The 23,528-nt window shown below is 44.2% G+C and overlaps 1 protein-coding gene and 1 pseudogene across 3 annotated transcripts in view; one reads left to right on the top strand and one right to left on the bottom strand.

The window, feature by feature from the left end:
• XKR4 (XK related 4) overlaps positions 1–23,528 on the top strand; it is a 430,447-nt gene that overhangs the window by 341,372 nt on the left and 65,547 nt on the right. The gene's annotated exons all lie outside the window — the stretch shown is intronic.
• Positions 8,568–14,336, bottom strand: LOC129486448 (myotubularin-related protein 5-like; annotated as a pseudogene).

Below are 23,528 nucleotides of genomic sequence, written 5' to 3'. Positions count from 1 at the left end.
ATGAATCGAAGTATAGAGCATAATGTAAATTGAAAAATAATTTGGGTGAAATACAACAAAAACATGATACATTATTACTTATGAGGTATAGCTAAAACAGTGTTTAGAAGAAAATAATAAGTTTAAAAATAATATATTGGAAAAAGAAGAAAGACTCAAAGTTAGTGAGTTTGGTATCAAATTAGGAAGTTAAAATAGAAAATAATAAGCCCAAAGAAAATAGAAAAAAAAGAGATTATAATTATGAAAACAGAAGTAAGTAAAATGGAAAGACACAATACAAAAGATTAACAAAAATTTTTTCTTTGAAAATAATAACAAACTGATAAATACCTAACAATGATGATGAAAAATTTAAGAGGAAAGCACAAATTTTAAAAAGAAATAAAAAGGGGCATTAATATATTTGCTGAAGAAAAGATATTACTAATAACTTTATGCTTAAAAATTTGAAAACTTGGTTGAATTGGACAAAGTTCTGGAAAAATACATATTACAAAAGCTGAGTCAAAATGAAATAGATACCACTTTATACTCAGTAGGATGGCTAAGACCAAAAAGATAGACACTAACAAGTGCTGAGAAGGATGTGAACACATTGGAACCATCAAATATTAATGCTGGGAGTGTCACCTGGTGCAGCCGTTTTGGAAAACAGTTTGAAACACAGTTCCTCAAAAAGCTAAACACAGAGACACCACATGAGCCAGCAATCCCATTCCTAGATGTATGCCCAAGAGATTTGAACACATACATTTCAGAAAAATTTGTACATTAAAGTGCATTATTCATAACAGCCAAAAATAGAAAAAACCAAGCATCTGTGGATTGATGAGTGAATGAATCAAACATAGTATAGCCATGCAACAAAATATTACTTAGCCTTAGAAAGGAATGAAGTACTGATAAATGCTACACGGATAAACCAGGAAACCATCATGCTAAGTGAAAGAAACCAGACACAAAATATCAAATGTTATATGATTCTATTTATATGAATTGTCCAGAATAGGAAAATCCAAGACACAGAAGGTAGATAAGTGGTTGCAATGGGCTAGAGAGAAAGAGACATGGGGAGTGACTGCTAATAGAAATGTGGTTTTTTTGCAGGGCGTGACGAAAATCTTCTGGAATTAGATGGGGGAATGGTTGGACAACACTGAATTGTACACTTTAAATAGGTGAATTTAATGGTAAATAAAATATATCTCAATTAAAAAGGGGAATAGAAAGCCTAAATGTTCCATAATCACAAGAACATTAATCACTACATTCAAATATTTCTAAAAAAACATCAGTCTCATTTGGTTTTACAAGTGAATTCTATAATCTTTAACAAACTCTTTATAGGTAAGAGAGTGAATACTGCACAACTAATTTATCATGCTAGTATAACACTGATATATAAACAGCAAAGGAATTCTAAGAAATAAAAATTACAGGACATGTTTCTTATGAACATGAACACAGAAATTATAAATAAATATTGATAAACTGAATACTGCAATGTACAATAAGAGCCAAAGGCCAGTATCAGGTTAATACATTTGAATATATATTACTATTTAATATGCCACATTAACAAATTAATGGAGGCACATCTCAATAGATGCAGAAAAACTTCTGATAAAATTCAACAACTGTGAGTGATTTTCTTTTAATTCCACAGCAAAGGTCCTGTTCAATGATTGAGGTTGTTTAAAAAATCCTTAAGAGCAAGAGACATAGGGATTAGGAAGAAAGAAACAATACTGTTTGTTTGTAGGTTTATAATCAGTTACATTTAAAAAAAAAAAAACTGAAGGCTGGGAGCAGTGGCTCACACCTGTAAGCCCAGCACTTTGGGGGGCCGAGGCAGACAGATCACGAGGTCAGGAGATCGAGACCATCCTGGCCAGCAAGGTGAAACCCCGTCTCTACTAAAATACAAAAAACAGCCAGGCGTGGTGGCCTGTGCCTGTAGTCCGAGCTACTAGGGAGACTGAGGCAGGGAAATCACTTGAACCCAGAAGGCGGAGGTTTCAGTGAGCTGAGATTGTGCCACTGCACTCTAGCCTGCTGACCGAGTAAAACTCCGTCTCAAAAAAAAAAAAGAAGAAAAAGGAAAATTCAAAATGGGCCAGGCACAGGGGCTCACGCCTGTAATTCCAACGCTTTGGGAAGCCGAGGAGGGTGGACCACTTGAGCTCAGGAATTTGAGACCAGCTTGGCCAACATGGCAAAACTCTGTCTCTACCACAAATATGAAAATTAGCCAGGCATAATGGCACGCACCTGTAGTCTCAGCTACTCGGGAGGCTGAGGCACAAGAATCGCTTGAACCTGGGAGGTAGAGGTTGCAGGGAGCTGAGATGGCACCACTGTACTCCAGCCTGGGCAACAGAGTCAGACCGTCTCCAAAAAAAAAGGGACTCCTGCCTCATAATACAAAATAAAAGTAATTTCAGATGAATGAAGAAATAAAATATGAAAAGCAAAATGTTAAAACCACTAAGTGAAAATATAGGAAGCGAACTCAGGATATGGATTAATTTCTCTCAAAATTACAGAAAATGAAAACCATACAGAGAATCATTAATAAATTCAACTACATTAAAAATGAGCACTTTTTCTTTCATCAAAAGACTTCACAAAACGGGAAAGAGAAGTAGATAAACAGTAGATATTTCCAGGAAATATAATTGGCAAAGGATTAGTATCCAGAATATGTAAAGAATGTTTAATAATCAATTAAAAAGGTGAATGATTTGGGCATTTCACAGAAGACGAAATACAAATTACTGATAAACTTTTCAAAAATGTGCTCAAACATTTTAGCAATCATGGGAATATACATCAAAATCATTTTCAGCAAGTTGAAAATTTAAAAGTTACACAATGCCAAGTGTTGGCTAGTATGAGTAGTGACAGGAACTCTTGCGTACTGCTAATGGGAATGTATGTTACCTTATGTATTTTATGTACTATCACTTTAGAAAATAATTTGGCATCGTCTATTAAAGTTTAATATACACAGCCCCAAAACTCAACAATTCTACTTCTATGCATATGCACTAGAGAATTCTTACACACATATCACTATACAAGTACAAGATGATTCATAGCAGCATTATCTGTAATTATGGCAAAACAACCTAGATGTCCATTGATTGTAAAAAGGAAAAATAAAAATTGTCATATCATGAAATCGCAATAGTCATATCATGAAATCCTATACTGCCATGAAAATGAATAAACCACAGCTATATTAACATGTATGAATTTTGTTTATTTGTTTTTGTTTTTGTTTTTGTTTTGAGACAGAGTCTCCCTCTGTCACCCAGGCTGGAGTGCAGTGGCGCAATCTCGGCTCACTGCAAGCTCCACCTCCCAGGTTCACGCCATTCTTCTGCCTCAGCCTCCCAAGTAACTGGGACTACAGGCTCCCGCCACCACACCTGGCTAATTTTTTGTATTTTTAGTAGAGACGGGGTTTCACTGTGTTAGCCAGGATGGTCTCAATCTCCTGACCTCGTGATCCACCCACCTCAGCCTCCCAAAGTGCTGGGATTACAGGCGTGAGCCATGGTGTCCGGCCACATGTATGAATGTTTAAAACACAATGTTGGGTGGGAGAGGCAAATCACAGAAGGGCACTATACTTTGATTATTTTATATGTATTTAATTTTATATAAAGTGACTATATGAGTATGTCTGCCCCATTAATATGAGAGCTTTCCTGAACTAAGGAACACTTGCAAAATATTTTCTCCCTAAGGGAAAAGGCCCTGGAAATCAGAGTTTAAACTTTCTGGCCTGAAATTATGTCTGCTAGGGTAAGTTTTTAGACCATGAACAGATAAAAGTGGTTTCTCAGAGCATGTGCTGTCTAGGGCGGGAGATTAGGGTGGGATCCTTCCCACTTAGCCTGCTGATTGGGCACTATTGCCTCTAGTCAAATCAGAAGATACAATCTGTCCCTCCTCCGCCACATACAAAAGGCCTTTGAGAGAATGAGAAAAACAATTGTAAGAGTAACGGTTACCACAGTAAGAGTAGTAACAAGGTTATTTCAGGCGTTGTTATTCATGTACACAGGTGTTCAATACCAAGCCTTGCTAAATAGGCTGCCATGCTGTCAGCAATGCCAGCTGCATAAGCCAAATCTCCTAACAGAAAAGGCCTCCGACTGCATACTTCTGAGAATCTTCCAAAGAAAAATCTCCTTGTGCTGTCTGGAGCTCTGAGCCATTTCTGTCTGAAGGGCTGATTGATGGAGTGAGCCAATGAGAGATTACTGTTCCCAACCTGCAGCCTCTGTGCTGCTGCACTTTGTCCTCCTGCTTCACTCCACTCCGATACTTGGCTCAGCCCCCACCCTGAAACTATAGCTTTATTCCTAAGAAGGCAGAAAAAAGCTATGCTGAAAGTTCAACTCAACCATCACGTGGAGGCACCTGGCCCAGTGCAAACTAACCTTGGAGCTTTTATCCACATGTTACAATGTGCATAACAGGGGCTCAACCTCAGCAGGCCCAGCCATTCTGCCAGGGTTTTGGCACTGGGAGATGAATCAAAAACTTTAACTGACCGATTTCTTTTTTTTCTTTTTCTTTTCTTTTTTTTTTTTTTTTTTTTTTTTTTTTGAGACGGAATCTCACTTTGTAGCCCAAGCTGAAGTGCAGTGGCGCAATCTCAGCTCACTGCAACCTCCATCTCCAGGGCTCAAGCGATTCTCCTGCCTCAGCCTCCTGAGTAGCTGGGATTACGATGCGTGCCACCAGGCCTGGCCAATTTTTTTGTTATTGTATTTTAGTAGAGATGAGGTTTCACCGTATTGCCCAGGCTGGTTTTGAACTCCTGAGCTCAGGAGATCTGCCCACCTCAGCCTCCCAAAGTGCTGGGATTACAGGTGTGAGCCACCGTGCCCGGCTAACTGACCAATTTCAAGAGGGGATCAGTAGTAGTTCCATTGTGACCAGCTTGCCCAGTAAAGTTTAGGAGACAGTGGCTTTATGTTTTCACCATCAGACAAATACCTACTCAATGACAAGCAAAACTTTTGCCAGGCAGTATCTTCTGAAAGAGATTCCTGCAATTATCCGAGGAAATGGCCACTTAGGTCAATGGACCTTTGCAGAGTGGAAGACAGTGAGTCTTCAAAGAGCAAAGCCTTACAGAAAAGCGATGGTGCCTGCCCCAACTGCATGTTTATTGTCAAAAACCTCAATCCCTCTTTGTAGAAAAATTGGATAGGGAAAAATTCATTAACCTCAGAGAAGTAACTTAGTCTTATCTTTCACCCGATTTTTTTGAAATGATGGTATAGCCTACCTGACTGGGAAAAAAAAAATGCAGGGGTTAGGAGTGAGGCATGAAGAAAGTAATAGTAAAAATACACAGATCTAGACCTATATGAACCAGTGATCTGGACAGGACCTTTATGATCTGCCAGCCAAGAAACAATCAAAGCTAACTCTAGGAACGTGCTGATAATTAAAAGGTAGGTGAGCACAAAAGAATATTAGAAACCATTCTATGCGGCAAGACTGAAAAGAGGATATGGCTTCTTAATAAATTAGATAGAAAGTGAGAGCCAAATCCGTACATTATTCCAAGGTTGAGATCACAGAAGGTAGATGGACCCTAGGGCTCTTGTTAGGGCCTGAGAGGGGAGAAAGGAAAGATAACACACACAGACTAGCCTTTCAAAAAGGTTGGCCAAGAAAGAAAGGAAAGACCCCACATAATAACAGGGGTGGAAGTAAAGTTTCCATTCAAGAAGTCCTTTGATCCTTTTACACTGTTTTGCACAGCTATGTTAGTGCCACTATCAACTATTATCATTATTCTTTCATTAAAATTTGTGGAGTACCATGAAATGACACCTATCCACTATTATATAATAGACAGCCCTGTAGTCCTCCCTTTACAGAAAAGAAACCGCTAATCACCAGCGGTTCTGTTAAAGATTGCAATAAAATTCAGGCAAGACATTTTTTCTTGAGAACTTCATTTTTACAATACTGTATTTTCTAACCTGTAGAATTTTAAGGGACAGCCCAAAAATTCCTTTTCCTTCTAGCCAAAGAATTAGGAGTCTGAGACTGGGGAATTTGAGACTTCTTTAAGTCAATTTTGATGCTTGGTTTATTAAACTATTCGTTTTAAAGGAAGATAACATTAACCTCTCACAGTAAATTGTGCCTGTCAAATACTTTGATACGATGTCAGTTGGCGAGTGAATGACCCTGAGCCCCCATCCTCACTCCTGAGATTGAGTCAGCCCCAGTTACAAAGCTCACTGGCAAGCAAACTGCCTGTCGAGTTTGCTAAAAAGAACAGCAAAAGTGGGAACAGCCAAGCTTGTACAATTTTGCAGTTTCTTTCTTTCTTTCTTTGGTATATTTTTAGGTTGCCTGGAATCAATTTCCTCTTCTATGCTTTATAAGTTTCTATTCATAAGCCTGGCAATTTATTAAACTTCAATTTATTCATATAAAATAGTCACTGCTCTGGAAAAGAGTGACTCAATAAAGTGCTCTTCTTCCCATACACCTGGACTTCTAGCCAGAGAACAAGATGCGGTGTGCACAAGTACCAATCAATGAAATGAAAAACATTTTGTGAAAAACAAAACTTAGTCTTGAAAATCTGAACATTTCTTTTACAAGTCACTGATTGAAGGGATTTTTGCAATCAAAATGAATCCAGGCAAACCCATGCTACTGGATTTTGATTAATTAAGCCAAAAGCTGCACATCTGTGTAATGTCTAGCTCATATGTGAGATGGTTTTAATCAGTGAGGAAAATGTGGTTTGGGGAAGAGGCTGCAGGTGGAGTTTGCTAGCTAGCACATTTTATTTATTTTTCTCTTAGTGAGTTTCTACTCTTTAGTAAGGTTATTATAATCCTTGGTTTTCTGGTTTCCTGCCCACTATTTATCTCTCCCACTAAAGATTTCCCACATGCCCTACATAACAATAATCAACTAAAATGCAGTAGTCAACCTGATTAGCTGAAGCTTTGCTTCATAGAACAGGGATGAAGCTAGAAACCACATTTTATGCATTATGTCTATTCCTAGCACCGTAAAGAACCATGGTGAACCAGCCAAGACAGCCATGTATACAAATAAAGAAAATTACTACAAATAAAGAAAAATAAAGAGAGTGTTAGTGGAAGGATAAGCAACTGCCTGTGGCTCTGTGATTGAGGCCTTACATATCCAAAAGGGCATTTTGCATTGAACTCTTCCAGTAGCCCTAAAATACAATGTTATGACTTATTATATAAATAATAAATGATTTGAACTGTTAGCCATGGTGGTATTAAGAGACTCGCAAATTCTCTCAGATTAAAAAAAAACTCGTCTGACAAAGGGCTAATATCCAGAATCTACAATGAACTCAAACAAATTTACAAGAAAAAAACAAACAACCCCATCAAAAAGTGGGCGAAGGATATGAACAGACACTTCTCAAAAGAAGACATTTTATGCATCCAAAAAACACATGAAAAAATGCTCATCATCACTGGCCATCAGAGAAATGCAAATCAAAACCACAGTGAGATACCATCTCACACCATTTAGAATGGTGATCATTAAAAAGTCAGGAAACAACAGGTGCTGGAGAGGATGTGGAGAAATAGGAACACTTTTACACTGTTGGTGGGACTGTAAACTAGTTCAACCATTGCGGAAGTCAGTGTGGCGATTCCTCAGGGATCTAGAACTAGAAATACCATTTGACCCAGTCATCCCATTACTGGGTATATACCCAAAAGACTATAAATTATGCTGCTATAAAGACACATGAACACGTATGTTTATTGCGGCACTATTCACAATAGCAAAGACTTGGAACCAACCCAAATGTCCAACAATGATAGACTGGATTAAGAAAATGTGGCACATATACACCGTGGAATACTATGCAGCCATAAAAAATGATGAGCTCATGTCCTTTGTAGGGACATGGATGAAACTGGAAATCATCATTCTCAGCAAACTATCTCAAGGACAAAAAACCAAACACTGCATATTCTCGCTCATAGGTGGGAATTGAACAATGAGAACACATGGACACAGGAAGGGGAACATCACACACCGGGGACTGTTGTGGGGTGGGGGGAGTGGGGAGGGATAGCATTAGGAGATATACCTAATGCTAAATGACGAGTTAATGGGTGCAGCACACCAACATGGCACATGGATACATGTGTAACAAACCTGCACATTGTGCACATGTACCCTAAAACTTAAAGTGTAATAATAATAAAATAAAAAAAAGTTGGACAAAATTGTCGAAAATTGACCAAAGGTGATAACAAATTGAGATATGTATTCTTGATTGATTGATTGATTGATTGATTTTATTTTGCATTCGTTCTCTCTTTATGTAGACTGGTTCTAGAAACAATTCGCCTACAGCCAGCTGGCTGGACTATTTACAGGCCCATTGCGGGCTGTACGTTGGCCACTTCCCCGCACGGTGCTCAGCTGTGACGCCAAAATAAGTTAGAGCCGGCCGGGCGGGGCGGGGTGGGGCAGGGACTGGGGCTGTACACACAAGTGCTGGGGGCTCGGGGCCTCAATACTGCCGAGGGCCTGGCCCGGGCTGTAAACGTGGCCAGGGCGGCCCTGCCCACCCCTAGTGGTCGGTAACGACTGGGAGCAGAGCAGCCAGGCAAGGCCGGGAGGCTCAGGTGTCCGACAGGCAGCTCTGGATCCGGTCCACCCACTGCTGGGCTGAGGGCACGTCCTGGGCACAAAAGTCGTAAACGCAACGCGTTGTCTTCACGTCAAAGAAGGCCTTCTCGTCCACGCTCTTAGGGGCGCCCATGGTGGGCATGCCAGGTGCCACAGCCTCCACCTTCGCCAGGTCGATGACACCCTTGCACTCAATGTCCACACGGTGGTCATAGTAGCGTAGCTGATGCTTGGTCTTGTCTAACATGAACCAGCCGGCCTTCCAAGGCTTCATGAAGGCCCCCTTCTTATACAGAGTGCCCTCCTAAGACCCGTTCTCACTCTCAGCTGTCTGGAACTGGCTGTACAGGGTGCTGGTGCTGCGGCGGGCAGCCTGGCGGGAGCCAGATGCAGTCGAGCCACTACTCTGGTCGCTCTCCAGGCTGAGGCTCAAGGTGGAGCCCACGGGTTCCTCCTGCAGGTACATACCCAGAGAGCAGCGGTGGTGAGGTGCGGTGGACACTGGAGGGAGCTAGGGGTGTCAAGTCCATCTGGCTAGGCTTCAAGGTGCTGTGCAGCCTTCACCCGGTCCCAGGGGTCCTTCCAGTGCTCAGCGGGTCGGCCCAGCTCTGTCTCCAGCCTCTGCAGGTGTGAGATGGCGTCAGGCTGGGCTCTGGGGCAGCTGTGGTAGCAGGGCCACACCACACAGCACCTGCTCTGGGGAGCGCCTCTGTCAGAACGTTCTTCCTCCGGGGCTCAGGGGGCCCCTGAGCCAGTTCCCGGTCATAGGGAAGGCCCTCGGCCAGCATCTCCTCAGTGCAGAAGTCCTACACTTTCAGGTTGGACACGTTGCTGTAGGGCCGCAGGACCTCTGTGTCCTCGGGTGCATGCATGTAATTGTGGAACATGGCTGTCCTCTTGCTCTTCCGGTCCACACACAGACCTGCAAGGCATCTGGCCCTTGCGCTGCCCCTTCTCCTCCTACAGCAGCCCCAGCTCAATGTGCTCATAGTCAGAGTCCAGCAGGAAGGTCCGGAAACAGCAGGACACGTGGTGGTAGCCGAGGAACTTGAGGTAGAACTGGCTGAACTCAAACTCCATGGGGAACTGCAGGTGGATCTGGTGTAGGCAGTCCAGGAACTACAGGAAGATGGTGTGAAGCTGCTGCTCTGTCCAGCCAGAATGTGGGCTCCCTGGTGGCTGAAGCGATGAGTGAAGGACAGCCACTCCTTCTCCACCAGCAGGCGGAACCCCTCCAGCGTGCAGTAGTAGAGGCCTGAGAACAGCTGCAGCAAGGATACCACCTGGGTGGTGATGTTCCAGCCGTCCTCCAGGCCCATCAGCACGGAGGAGCTTGAGTCCGAGAGCTCCCCCCACAGCACCGACACCTGCAGCAGCTTGTGGATCCGGATCAGCCACTCCGAGTCCTTCAGCAAGCGCAGGAAGGAGGCTAGGCTGGGCTCAGCAGCAGGGCAGCCCAGGACACACGCCTTCAGCAGCTTCTTGAAGCTAGCCTTCACCTGCCGCGCCTGGAATACCTCAATGGGCACCAGCTCCTACTGCTGCAGGGGGTCCGGCCGCACACTCCTGAGCTGGCCTTTGTCCCTGACGGTGTAGAGGGCTGCTCGCTGTGGCCACAGGAAGCCCGGGTCGGGGGGCAGGGGACACCCGTTGGCCTGGGGTGGGGCCAGCGCCTCTCTGCCAGCTAGCTGGGAGCCCACATTGCCACCAAGCCCACTGCTGCGCCCACTGGCCCAGACACTGCCCCCACTTACCCCGGGGTGCAGTCAGTGTGGATGCCACCGCCATGGGGTTGGACGGCGTGGTGACCCTGGCTCCGGGACTGCGAATGTGACTGCCCATGTGGGCTGAGGAGAAGCTGCTAAGTGTGTTGCGTCTGGACGCACCGGAGTAGCGGGGCATGGAGCTGACCACAGCCTGCAGGTATTTGTGCTCCAGGCTACTCGAGTCTGCCTGGAACTGGCCTGGAGAAGGTGCGTTCTGGGCCTAAAAGAGGCCGACGACACCTATGCCATACAGGCCCCCAGAACGCAGCAGTACTGCCTTGGACCGCCTGCTGCACCAGCAGACAACGGCGAAGCGGTTCTGGCGGTAGCAGTGGGACACGCGCTGCAGGGCGTTGTCCTGGACACTCTGGGGCACCATCAGCAGCCCCCCATAGCTGCGGTAGATGGCATACATGCGGTTGACCGGAGAAATGCGGAAGGATTCAGGCTTGGCCCAGCTCAGGCGGCTGCTCAGGGTGCCCAGGCCGAGCTGGTAGTCGCAGCAGCACGCCCTTTCCACCAGGAGGCTGCTGATAGTCATGCGGTCCACTTCAGGGCTGAGGACGGGGTCAGCATGCTGGGCTCCAGCTCCTCTGACACTGAGACCTCGTCCTCCTGGTCCTCAGGCGGCAGCCGGCCCCAGTGCTCCTAGCTGAGGGGGAGGGTTGTACTTCTTGCGAGTGGCATGCTGCCGCCCGATGGTCTTCTTGACGTTCTTAACCAGGTTCCAGGACAGGGTTCTGAGGGAAGGACCCTTGTTCTTGGTGACTCGGGGTGGCCAGCTGGGTGTGTAGGTAGAGCCCAGTGTGAAGGAGAAGGTGGCCCTGACATCCGGCGTGTACCGCAGCTTATGCAGCTGCTTGTGGAAGAGCTCGGCACTGTCAGACCCCATCTCCTCATCAAAGGCCATTTTCAGCAGCTGGAATGTGCAGGAGTGCAGCTGCAGCCCATCCTGCAAGAGGTGGTCCACAGGGGTCTGGACACTGATGCATTTCTCCTTGGTCAGCGTGGCCACCGGGAAGGAGCGGAACACCACCTTCTCCCCCACCAGGGGGTCTGTGAGCATCCCAATGAAGATGACCCGGTACGTAGCAAGGAAGACGGCGCCCTCAGCTGGGAGCACTGCTGGCCCCCCGCACTGGCCCCCGCACCCTCCTTAGGCCCATCCAGTAGCAGGTAGAGGCGCAGGCCATCCAGCACACACTCCTCACCAGATAGCAAGCGCGGCCTCAGTAGCTTGGGTTTCTGGATGGGCGTCAGCCTCCAGTTCTCCCGCTGCACAGCCTCCAGGGTCTCGATGTGCATCTGGACAATTTCTGGCACCATGACATGCAGCCCCTTGAGATGGTCACTGGTGACCCCACTGTCTGTGCAGACCTTGTCCACAAAGCGATTGATGAAGCGGACCACAGCCCCAGCTACATTGCAGGTCTCTGCGTCCTCAAAGCTGCTCCCCGTGTCATAGCTCTCAGCCACACTGCCACCCATGCTGTTGGGGACCAGGCTGCTGCTGGTGCTCTCCAGGTCACCCAGCCTGGGCGCTCCTGAAGCAGGTGGCTCTTGCTGCTGTCCAGGGGCAGCAGGAGGTAGCTCACGCGGTTGGCATAGTGGATGGCCTGGCTGAACACTGTGCTTCCCTCCTTCTGCATCAGCTCCTGCTGCTTCTCACCGCTCAAGGATGACCACAGGCACCACTGCTCAGAAGACACGTCTAGGGCAGAGCACTCACTCGTCCTCCTGTGAAGGTGCCTCCCCAACCTCCTGGGCGGGGGCCTGGTCCTCAGTGGGCTCCAGGTAGAGGGCCCAGATGTGAGTCTTCATGTCCCAGCAGAACATGGCCTCCTAGAATTGTGGCATGCTCCACACCACCTGCTGCTGCACAGGGCTGTAAGAGAACAGCCTCACCCCCGGCTCAGCTTCCAAGAAGGCTGTGACCAGAGGCAGCAGAGCAGCCGAGATGCCATGCTCATCCAGAGAAGTGCAGTCCTGCAGGCAGCAGTTCATCATACGGACCACAAAGTCAAACTGCTGGTGGTCCACGACGTCCGGTTCTGTTGCACATGCAGGCGCAGCTCCTGGGCGAGACAGCAGCAGGCAGCTCACCTCTTCAGGGCCCTCAGCACAGCTGGGAGCAGCTTCTCGGCCTCAGGCATCTTCCCCTCAAACACGTGGGAGATGCAGTTGCCCACGACCTCCAGCCAGCGGGCGCTGTTGACCTGCAGCCCGCTGAACCGCTCTGGTATGGCAGTCAGGCGGGGCCCTGAGGGCCCTGTGGTCCTCCTCTCAGCCTTCACGGCTAGGGGTGCACCTTGCATCTTGGCCTCAGCCTGGTCCATGATCCACTGCATGGCGCCCTCATCCAGCCGGGGGAAGGGCAGGGGCGTCCATTGCAGGTGGCTGCTCCCCTCCGGCCTCTGTACCTTGTGCATCGCCAAGTCTGGGTACAGGTTCTCATTCTTGTAGACCTGCACTGCCAGTTCCTGGATGTGAGGCAGGACACGTTTCTCACCCACCCACCTCCGTGCCACCTCGTGGACCACCAGCTCATCAAACAGGTCTGTGTGGAGGTACAGGAGCCCATGCTCCGACACGAAGAGAGCAAAGGCCACGCCCTCCAGCACCTTCATCAGGAAATCGTCCTCCACCAGCCCACGCTGGCCCAGGAAGGCTGCTTTATGGAAGCGGATGACAGGCTCCGGGTGAATGTGCACGACGTGCAGGCACCAGAGATAGCCCTGCAGCAGCTGATCGAAGAGCCACAGGAAGAGGTCACCCAGCTCTTTGTCCTGCATCTTCAGGGAGGAGGGGGACGTTGTGGGTGGAGGGAAGGCGAGGTTAACCAACTCCAGCTCCAGGTCCAGGACCGTGCCCAGAACACTGTGCGTCTGACTCTGCAGTGGCTCTAGCGAGGGTGGAATGTGCACACACTCAGGGATGGTCACCGTCCCTCCATCCAGATCAGCAACAATCACGTCTAGCAGCTCCTGGGCCTCTGCCTGGAAGGCCGCGTTGACCCCGATAATGAAGGGCGTGGGTATGCTGAGGACCTCCAGCAGCTGGGCCGGCAGGATGGGCCCATAGGTGAAGCTGTATCTGACAGGAAACAGCAATGCCAGGAGGCCCCTGCAGGCATTAGCTAGCTGCTGGTAGCTCTGGGACTGGAAGAGAACCTTGTGCTCCGTGAGGGCGGCACAGAACAAAGACAGCACGTTGATGATGCCCAGCTGGCAGAAGAGCAGGGCCACGCTGCAGCTGCTGATGGGCAGCGAGTCGGCCAGTGGAGTGTGGATGACCTGCCGGTCACCAGCCCCCAAAGAGATCATCCTCTTCGAGCCCCCAGCCAGGGGCACGGTGCACGTCGGCAGGTTCCCAATTACGTTCCCCGGGAACACATTCAGGCCCTCCACGTGGATGGCATAGATGAGGCCGAAGCTGTATCTGAACACCTCCGCGTGGTCAAGTCGCGACACAGGTACCAGCGTCTTTGGGGCAAACATCTGGGCAGATGGGGCAGGCGCTGTGGGCAACAGGTGCGTCTGGCCTCCCTCATCCTCCTCTTCCTCCCTCTCTGTGGCATCCTTCGCGCGTCGTTTCCTGCTGTGAACGCTCCACCGGCTCCCAGAAGGTCAAGCAGCGCAGTAGTGTCTCTCGGAGTTGATGTCGGTGAGGACAGCAACAAAGAAGGTCGGTGGATTCCTCTCGGGACACAGCTGCCACCCGCTGCGCTGGCAAAACAGCTGGATACCCTGGGGGAATGGGTTGGCCTCCCAGTCCTTCTCCAGGGAAGCACTGCAGAATCTGGCCCTGGCCTTTCCCACTCCCGCGCTGGTGCGGCCTGAACACCACCAGCAGGAAGTAGTCTGTGATCCGCGCCATGGGGAGGGACGCTGGGCAGCCCGAGGGGCGCGGGCGGGCTCCGCGGCTCGGGGACTTGAGGGCTGCACGCTCGTGGCCCGGGCCTGGCCCTGCACCGCGCACCCCGGACACCCAGGGTTCGCTCTGCCACGGCTGTGGCGGCGGCGGCGGCTGCTGCGGCGGCGGCCCGGGCTCTAGCCGCCATCTTCTCAGCCAGCTGGCCCTCCTGGCTTTTCTCGAAAATGTTATAGAGCTTCAGGTAAAGGCAGCAGGAATCTGTGGCCCTCTTCGCAAAGACTATCTCCATCCTTCCTCCCCCTCAGTCAGTAAGAACATAATTTTACCAACCTGAAGTTCAACATGGAATTCATAAACTTTGGTGCTAGAGGGGGCTGACTCAATTGGGAAATAGGTCAAAATACTATAGCCTTGTTCGCTAAAAGTGGCAAACCCAGTAGGAAACAAAAAGAAAGAAGACTTTAGCTTTTCCAGCTCAAGGTTACAATCACAGTTAGGACAAGTGGTAGACCAATGAGAAATTGAATAGCGAGATCCTGGATATGCTATACATCCGCAGTAGGATTAGATAAGATCTCCACACATTTCTGGCCTGCAGAGAACCAATGCATTTGTGCAGGTGAGACTCAAGAAAGCCAGGCGGGAAAGTAAGGCCATGGCAGATATGAGAATGGGAGAACTCTGAATGTGCTTCCTGACCCACACAAAGATCAGTCATCAGGAGGTAGGAGCTTTATGGGTTCAAGGTGCTTGAGAAAAATCTGGCCATATCTTGACTGATCTCTAAGTTATGCAGACAAAGGGACAACCTCAATAGTTACATGTCATGGGGAAGAAAGATTATACAGTTTAAATCTATGGAAATTACTTAACAACAACATCCTCAAAAAAATTAATCAGAATTCAGAGTTGCCATAATGTATTATCTAAAATTTCCATTTTTGGGCAAAACAATTACTAAGCATGCAAATAATTAGGAAAGTGTGATCCATACTCAGGAAAAAAAGTAATCAATAGAGATTGACTCAGAGTAGCAGCCGGGCGCGGTGGCTCACACCTGTAATCCCAGCACTTTGGAAGGCCAAGGCAGGCTGATCACCTGAGGCAGGGATTTCGAGACCAGCCTGACCAACATGGAGAAACCCTGTCTCTACTAAAAATACAAAATTAGCCAGGTGTGGTGGCGTGTGCCTGTCATGCCAGCTACTGGAGAGGCTGAGGCAGGAGAATCACTTGAACCCAGGAGGCGGAGGTTGTGGTGAGCTGAGATTGCGCCATTGTACTCCAGCCTGGGCAACAAGAGCGAAACTCTGTCTTGAAAAAACAAAAAAGAAGAAAGAAAGAAAGAAAAAGAAAAAAAGAAATTGACTCAGAGTAGACCTAGATGATGTATTTGGCAAACAAATAACAAAACGCATGATGTCTATGATTCAATAAATAATCTTTACAGAAAAATAGAACCCAAATATTGGAAGTGAAAAACAACCAAATAGAAATTCCAGAGTTTGAAAAGTATTTTCAATATGAAGATTTTGCTTGTTATATCAACAGCAAATCTGAGATGAGGGGTGAAAGAAGCAGTAAACTGAAATATAGTTCAGTAGAAATATCTCAATCTGAAAAGTACAGACAATTTTTTTTAATAAATGTAGCATCAAAGGCATGTGGGGCAATGTTAAGCCTACAACATACGTGAAATAAGGGTCCCAGAAGTAAAAAAGAGAAGGAAAGGAGGAAATCATTTATGTAAGAAAATAATAGCTAAAATCCTCCAAAATTTGATGAAAGGCTGTCTACAAATATTAAAAGCTCCACAAACCCCAAATAGGATAAGCATATCAGAATTCACACCTACACACATCATAATCAATGACTGAAATAGAAATACAAAGAGAAAATCTTGAAAAAAGTAAGAGAAAAAATGACTCATCAGATACGGAAAAAAATATGATTAATAGCTGACTTATCATTATAAACAGTGAAGACCAGGAAGCAGTAAAATGACATATTCAAGTGCTGAATTGTTTTTTCTTTTTCTTTTTTTTTTTTTTTGACACTGAGTCTTGCTCTGTCACCCAGGCTGGAGTGCAGTGGCATGATCTCCGCTCACTGCAAGTTCTGCCTCCCAGGTTCACGCCATTCTCCTGCCTCAGCCTCCTGAGTAGCTGGGACTACAGGCGCCCACCACCACCCCTGGCTAATATTTTGTATTTTTAGTAGAGATGGGGTTTCACCGCGTTAGGCAGGATGGTCTCGATCTCTTAACCTCGTGATCTGCCCGCCTTGGCCTCCCAAAGTGCTAGGATTACAGGCGTGAGCCACCGTGCCCGGCTGTGCTGAATATTTTTAACTGTCAGCCAAGAATTCAGTGTCCATCAAAACTATTCCCCAAAAAATAAAAGCAAAATAAACACATTTCCAAGTAAACGAAAACTGAGAAAATGCATTACTAGAAGATTTGACCTAGAAGCAGCACTAGAGGAAGAACTTTAGGCTTAATAAAATATTCCCAGCACGTTAGGCTTAATAAAACATTCCCAGACAGAAACTAAAGTTCATAGGGAGAAATGAAGAGCACTGGAAGTGGTAAAATGTAGGTAGATTGAAAGATTCCCTTTTCCACTTACTTTCCTTTTGAAAATAGACATTTTAAACAATTATTGTAAAACTTTATTGTTAAGTATGTTATACATACACACACAGTTAAGTTTATGGATATGTGTGAGTATTTATTTATGACAGTAATAACTCAAAAAAGAGGAAAGAAATGGAATTATATTAAAGTTGCTGTATTTTACTGGAATTGTGTTAGCATTAACCTGAGGTAGAGCTACACACAAAAAAACCATAAAACATTATTGTGAGAAATTTAAAGATCTAAATGAAAGGAGATGTACCATGCTCATTGACTGAAAAACATTATTGTTAATACGACAGTTCTCCCCAGACTGATCTATAGCTGAAACTCAATCCATACGAAAATTCCAGGAGCATTTTTTCATAGACATGGACAAGCCAATCCAAAAAAAAATTATTTGGCAATGCAAAATACTTAGAATAGCCTAAACAGTTTTGAATAAGAAATACAAATTTGATGAATGTATATTTGAAATGAGATCATTCCTTTGACCCCTTCATGAGACTTGTGAAGGGATTGGCTTGTTTACTCAGCCCACAGTTCTCAACCCCTCATGGGAGGGGAAGCATGCAGGTGAGGGGGTGCAGAGGCTAGGATGAGTGCTTCTGGGCAACCAGCAGGAGCAGAACTCCATGTGGTCCCGTGGCAGTGTCTAGGAGTTGCCCATGACCCCTGGAGCCCCAGAGGGCATACATTACAGTATGCCCTTTTAGTTTTGCTATCCGTGGATGGCTTAAGTATTAGACAGCTCAGTGGAGGGTCAGTGTGACAGCCTTTTGCACCCACACCTGGGACCTTTTCCAGCATCCAGGAGGAATCAGGTTGCATGAATGAATTGAAGATGGTAAATGCAGAAGATTTTATTGCCAATGAAAGTGGCTGTCAGTGGGATGGGGAGCTGGAAAGGGAATGGGGTGGGAAGGTGGTCTTCCCCTGGAGTTAAGCCAGGAATGTCCCCAGACAAACTCTTCTCTGAGGTCATACTGTCAAGCTGTCCCTCTGAAGTCAAGCTGCTTCTCACTGACATCAAGCTGCTGCTTCTCTTCTCTCCTTCTCTGCTGCTCTGCCTTGCCCCTCTGCCAGTGGAGCCTAGGGTTTTTATGGGTGCAAGATGGGGAGCAGGGCAGGCCAGGGTGGTTTTGGAAAAGGCAACATTCAATGGGGAAAACAGAAATGCACATTCTCACTTTGGGTCACAGGTCCAGGCTTGAGGGAGAGCCCTCACCAGGGACTCCACCCTTTTCTACCTAGTACCTCCTGTTCATATCACACTGACTAATTTTGATACTAACCATAAAACTACAGTAATCAAGAGTGTAATGATACTGGAGTAATAAAGACAGACAAATAAATCAAAGGAACAGAATATAGAGTCCAGAAATAAACTCTTACCTTTATGGTCAATTGAGTTTTGACAAAGAGGCCAAGACAATTCAATGGAAAAGGAGAGTGATTTCAACAAATGACGCTAAAACAATTGAATATTCATGAGAAAAAAATGAGCATAAACCCTTGGCTTATATTAGACATAAAAACTACTCCAAAATAGAACATAGACCTAAATGTAAGAGCTAAAACTATAAAACTTTAGAATAAAACATAGAAGAAAATCTTTCTGGCCTTAATTTAGGCAAAATTTTATTTGATTAAATACCAAAAGTGCAACTCATTAAATAATATAATTGGAAATTGAACTTCATAAAAATTTTAAAAATCTGCTTTTCAAATGCCAACTTTAGAAAAATAAAGAAAACCATAGACTGAAATAAGATATTTGAAAATAACATATCTAATAAAGGACTTGTGTCCAGAATATATTAGTAACTCTTACAACTCAATAATGTAACAAACAATTCAATAAAAATAGATAAAAGGTTTGAACAGACATTTCACAAAAAAAAAAACACAGAAATTGCTCACAAGCTCATGAAAAGATACTAAACATCTTTTAGTAATTAGGGAAATGTAAATTAAAAGCGCACACCCACTATAATGACTGCAATAAAAAAGATTGACAATACCAGGTGTTGGCATGACTGTGAAGAAACTAGAACTCTTATCCATTGCTAGTGATGAAGTAAAATGGTACAGTCACTTTAGAAAACAGTTTGATGGGGTTTTTTGAAGTTAAATATTAATAATTTTAATGTATGACCCAGTAATTCCATTCCCAGGTAACTTCTCAAGAGAAATGAAATATGTCCACACACAGTTTTGTCCACAAATATTTCTAGCAGAATTAGTCATAATAGCCAAACACTGAAAAAAAAAAAAACCAAATGTCTATCAACTGGTGAATGCATAAACAAAGTATAGTATATTTATACAATTGGATACTATTCAGCAATACAAAAGAATAACAACTGATAGATACAACAATAAAATGAACCTCAAAAATCTGGCAAATAAAAGAAACCGTACACAAAGACTACCTATTGTATATTCCAATTCTGAAATTCCAAATTCTAAAAAAGGCAAAACCACAGAAACAGAAAGCAGATCAGTGGCTATCTGAAACGGGATGGGAGTGAGAATTAACTACAAACAGGCATGAGGGATTTTGGAGTGATAGAGTATTCTCAAATCGGATTATGACATTGGTTGTGCCACTGAATAAATTTGCTCAAAATCATTGAACCATATGATTAAAACAAGTGGATATTATGGCTTTAAATTATGCATCAATAAGGCTGTTTTAGAAACCAATAGATATTTATCAAAGAAAATAAAAACAAAAAGTATGGAAAAACACATTTCTTTACCATCTTACTATCCATATAATCAGTTGCCACTTTGGTTTAAATCTTTCCATGTAATATGTGATATACCAGAATGTGTTGAATCAATCCACTATGATTGGAGTTTTAGGTTGTTTCTAGTCTTTTATCAGTAAATGATTCTAAAATAAACATCCTTATACATATATCTTTTGTTTGGGTATCTGATTAATACCTCAGGATAAATTCTCAAGATTGGGCTAAGTTATTTGATTAAAAAATTTATTAGTTTTTGATTGCTGCAAAACAAATTACCACAGACTCAGCAGCTTAAAACAACACGTTTGTGACCTCACAGTTTCTGTGGGTCAGGGACCTAGTCAGGGCTTGGCTGGGTTTTCCACTCTGTGTCTCACAAGGCTGCATTCAAGGTGTCAGCCAAGGCTGCAATCTCATCTGGGCACAGGGTCCTTCCCAAGCTCCCTGTGGCTGGCAGAATGCAGGTCCCTGTGGTTGTAGAACCGTCAGCTCCTAGAGCTCAGTCGCCATTCTCTGCCATGTAGCCACCTCCACAATAGGACAATGTGTGTCTCCAAGGCCAACAGGACAGCATCTGTTCCTGCTTCCTGTCACTTGCCTCCAGACTCTTTTTTAAAAAGCTCATTTGGTTAGACCAGGCCCACTGAGGATAATCTTCCTTTTGGTTAACTCAGAGTCAACAGATTAGGCACATTCATTACATTTGCAAAATCTCTTAACCTTTGCCATATTCTTAACACAATCACAGGAGTGCTATCCCTTCATATTTACAGTCTCTCCCTCACTCAAGGGGAGTGGATTGCACATGTGTGTGTACTGAGTTGGGAGTTGGCGAGGGTGGGGACTGGGGGCCATCTTAGAAATCTCCCTCCCACAAAGAATTTGCAAATTTATTAAGATTATGATTTAAATTGCCAGATTTTCTGAAGAACATTTATACTCCACCGGTAAAGTGCTAATTTCCCCAACACTGGGTATTATCACTATGCTTAATCTTTGCCAAAGACAGGCAAATATTGTTGGCTTGGGACCACTGGGCAAAGATTGTGACAGTGAGAGAACAAGTATTGACTTCTTTGATTAATAGTAAGATTATTATGGCCTTTGGTAAGTTTTGCTTTTCTTTTGCAAATTACCAGTCCATTTATGTGGTTGTTTTCCTCTAAGGGTAATTCTCTGTTACTTGTTTTTTAATAACCTCATGTTGAATATTCAGAATATTAACTATTTGTGGTTCCTATGGCATTTTCTTTCGGTGTCTTAAAAATTGGGTTACAGAGACTTATGCCATGTAAAAATTTTTAACTTTCATAATCAGATCTATTAAGATTTATGGTTTCTTTTTTATGCTTTAACATATTTTTGCACTGTTTATTTCTAAAAAGAGAGAACCAAATAAATCAAATGGGATTTCCAGTTTCCATCACAGAAGACAGGAACTATAGAGTGGGAAATCATGTACAAAGATGTTTCTCATAATGCATTGCCCATCCATCTTCTGATTGTTATGTAAACCAATTCTTAACCTAAGGTATCCAGCCAGAGAGGTGAATGTATCATTCCTCTAAATGACTTGGTCGTGGGAAATATACCACATCATTCTGTTACCTTTCAGGACCCAGGGTGTCAGCTTCAATTATTTTTTTCATTTCTTGTCTTGGACTGTCAGATTACAGCTCTGAGTATTTGAAAACAGAAGTATGAAACCAACTTTTTCTAGAGTATTTAGTTTCAATCTTGAGTTTTATCCCCATCTCTGAGCACTATTTCCATACTATATCTAATATTTTTTTCTTAATGTGGGACCTAAAACATGTCTTATTTAAAAAAAAATACATTGGATAATCAAGAAAGTATGCCTTTTAGGCAAGATCACTTCTCCCTGCTCCATTAAAAAATAATGATGAAATATTTCCGTGACAGAAACAAAATCACCTTATATCTATTAAAAAGTTGGTTCAAATCTCTCCTTTTTTATAGATGAATGAATCATAATATAAGGATATAAGTTTCTTAAACCTTCCTTGAAGTCTCAGGCATTAAATGTCCTCATCTATAAAACAAAATATGAAACAAGCTGATCTCTAAGGTCCCAGTGAAATCTAACACTGATTCGTCTTGATGTTTGACTTGAGGTTTTCTGCTTAGATTCTTTCTTTGCCCATTTCAAATTCCCAGTCTGAAATCTTGCCTTCAAGCCTTTTCCTCTTTTCGTTTTCAGATTCTGACTCTGCATTCTTGTAAAACATTCCATTGTCACTTCCAAGTCAAATATTCAAAACCAAACTCTTGCTATCCCACTCAAACTACTTGGTTTCCATATTTATTGGATTTGTACCACAGTCCTTGGTATGCAGGCATGAAAAGAGGAATAATTTTTCATCATCTTTCCCTCGCCCCATAGCTAATCAGTGTCTAAGGCCAGAATATTTGTCATCTGCAACATCTGTCTCCCTGCCTTTTTCCAATTCCTCCAAACACATTAGTTCTGAGCTGTAGTGTGTCCCTCCAGGACTCAATGTTGAAAATTCTTTATCTTCTTCAACTTCCCTGATATGATAACTCCAAAACACTGTAGCCAGGTTGACATTCCCGTGGTTCCCTATTTTTTGTTAGATTAAGAACAATGGCAATGAAACCCCTCTACAATGTGTCTCAGTCTGGCTTTTCACACTTCTTTTTGTCTTCCCCATGCTTATGCCCAGTGTCTTAGCCTCCCAAGATCCTTGCTATTAATATTTCCTGATTACACACTATATTTTGCCATTTCCTGCCTTTTAGGGTTGATTTTGAATTTCTATTTTCAGTGTTTAAAGTTTCTGTAAATGTTGGGATATTGACTTTAGCTAAAACAAACAAACAAAAAATAACAAGTAATCACTTTAAATCTGTACCCTACTTCCAAGAAACAATATTTTCATTGGTGCCAAAGTAATATATCCCATGTTAGTGTAATAGAGCAGAACTTAAAAAAATTAAAAGTCCATGTAGAAGACAATGAGGATAGAGTGTGTTAGAGCTGCACAGAATCTTGGGAGGCTCTATTCCAATTTCCAGCTTCTAAGGATCAGGGAAGCCAGTAGGCTGACTATAAGCTATGAGCTAACTAGAAACAAATCTTGTACTAAAGATTTGAATGGTTTTCTATCGCTCAGGAAACTACCGAACTCTGCCCTTTAACAGGACCTGGTCAATCATTCACTCAACAAACAGGTTTTAAGTGCCTGCAATGTATCATGTACTGGGTCCTAAGAGTTGAAATATTTAAAATGGCCCTGCTTTCTAGGAATGCAGTCTGGGAGGAGGAATTACACATGGACAAATAAGTGCAATAAGAAGTGCCATGATAGAAATGGTGCATTGTAGACACAAAGGAGGAGGTACTCAGCTCTATCTGATGTAATGGGGGAAAGTAAAGATTTTCATAGATAAAGTAACCCTATCAGCTTAATATAAAAAGATAAGTAATGTTGACCAGGGTGGACTAGCAAGGAACCATTATTACTGAAGGCACAGAAGCATGCATTAGATGATAATATCGGGGGGAAATGCAAACAATTTAGAATTCTAGAAGTTAAGGTACAAGACAAGGTGATACGGTTTTTGGCTGTGTCCCCACCCAAATCTCATCTTTAATTGTAGCTCTCATAATTCCCTCATGTTGTGGGAGGGACCCAGTGGGAGATAAATGAATCATGGGAGCAATTTCCCCCATACTGTTCTCGTGGTAGTGAATAAGTCTCACAAGATCTGATGGTTTTATAAGTGGAAACCCCTTTCACTTGGCTCTCATTCTCTTCT

This window comes from Symphalangus syndactylus, chromosome 7 (assembly GCF_028878055.3).
Source record: "Symphalangus syndactylus isolate Jambi chromosome 7, NHGRI_mSymSyn1-v2.1_pri, whole genome shotgun sequence".
Classification (NCBI taxonomy): Eukaryota; Metazoa; Chordata; class Mammalia; order Primates; family Hylobatidae; genus Symphalangus; species Symphalangus syndactylus.
This window is presented reverse-complemented; position numbering and strand designations above follow the sequence as displayed.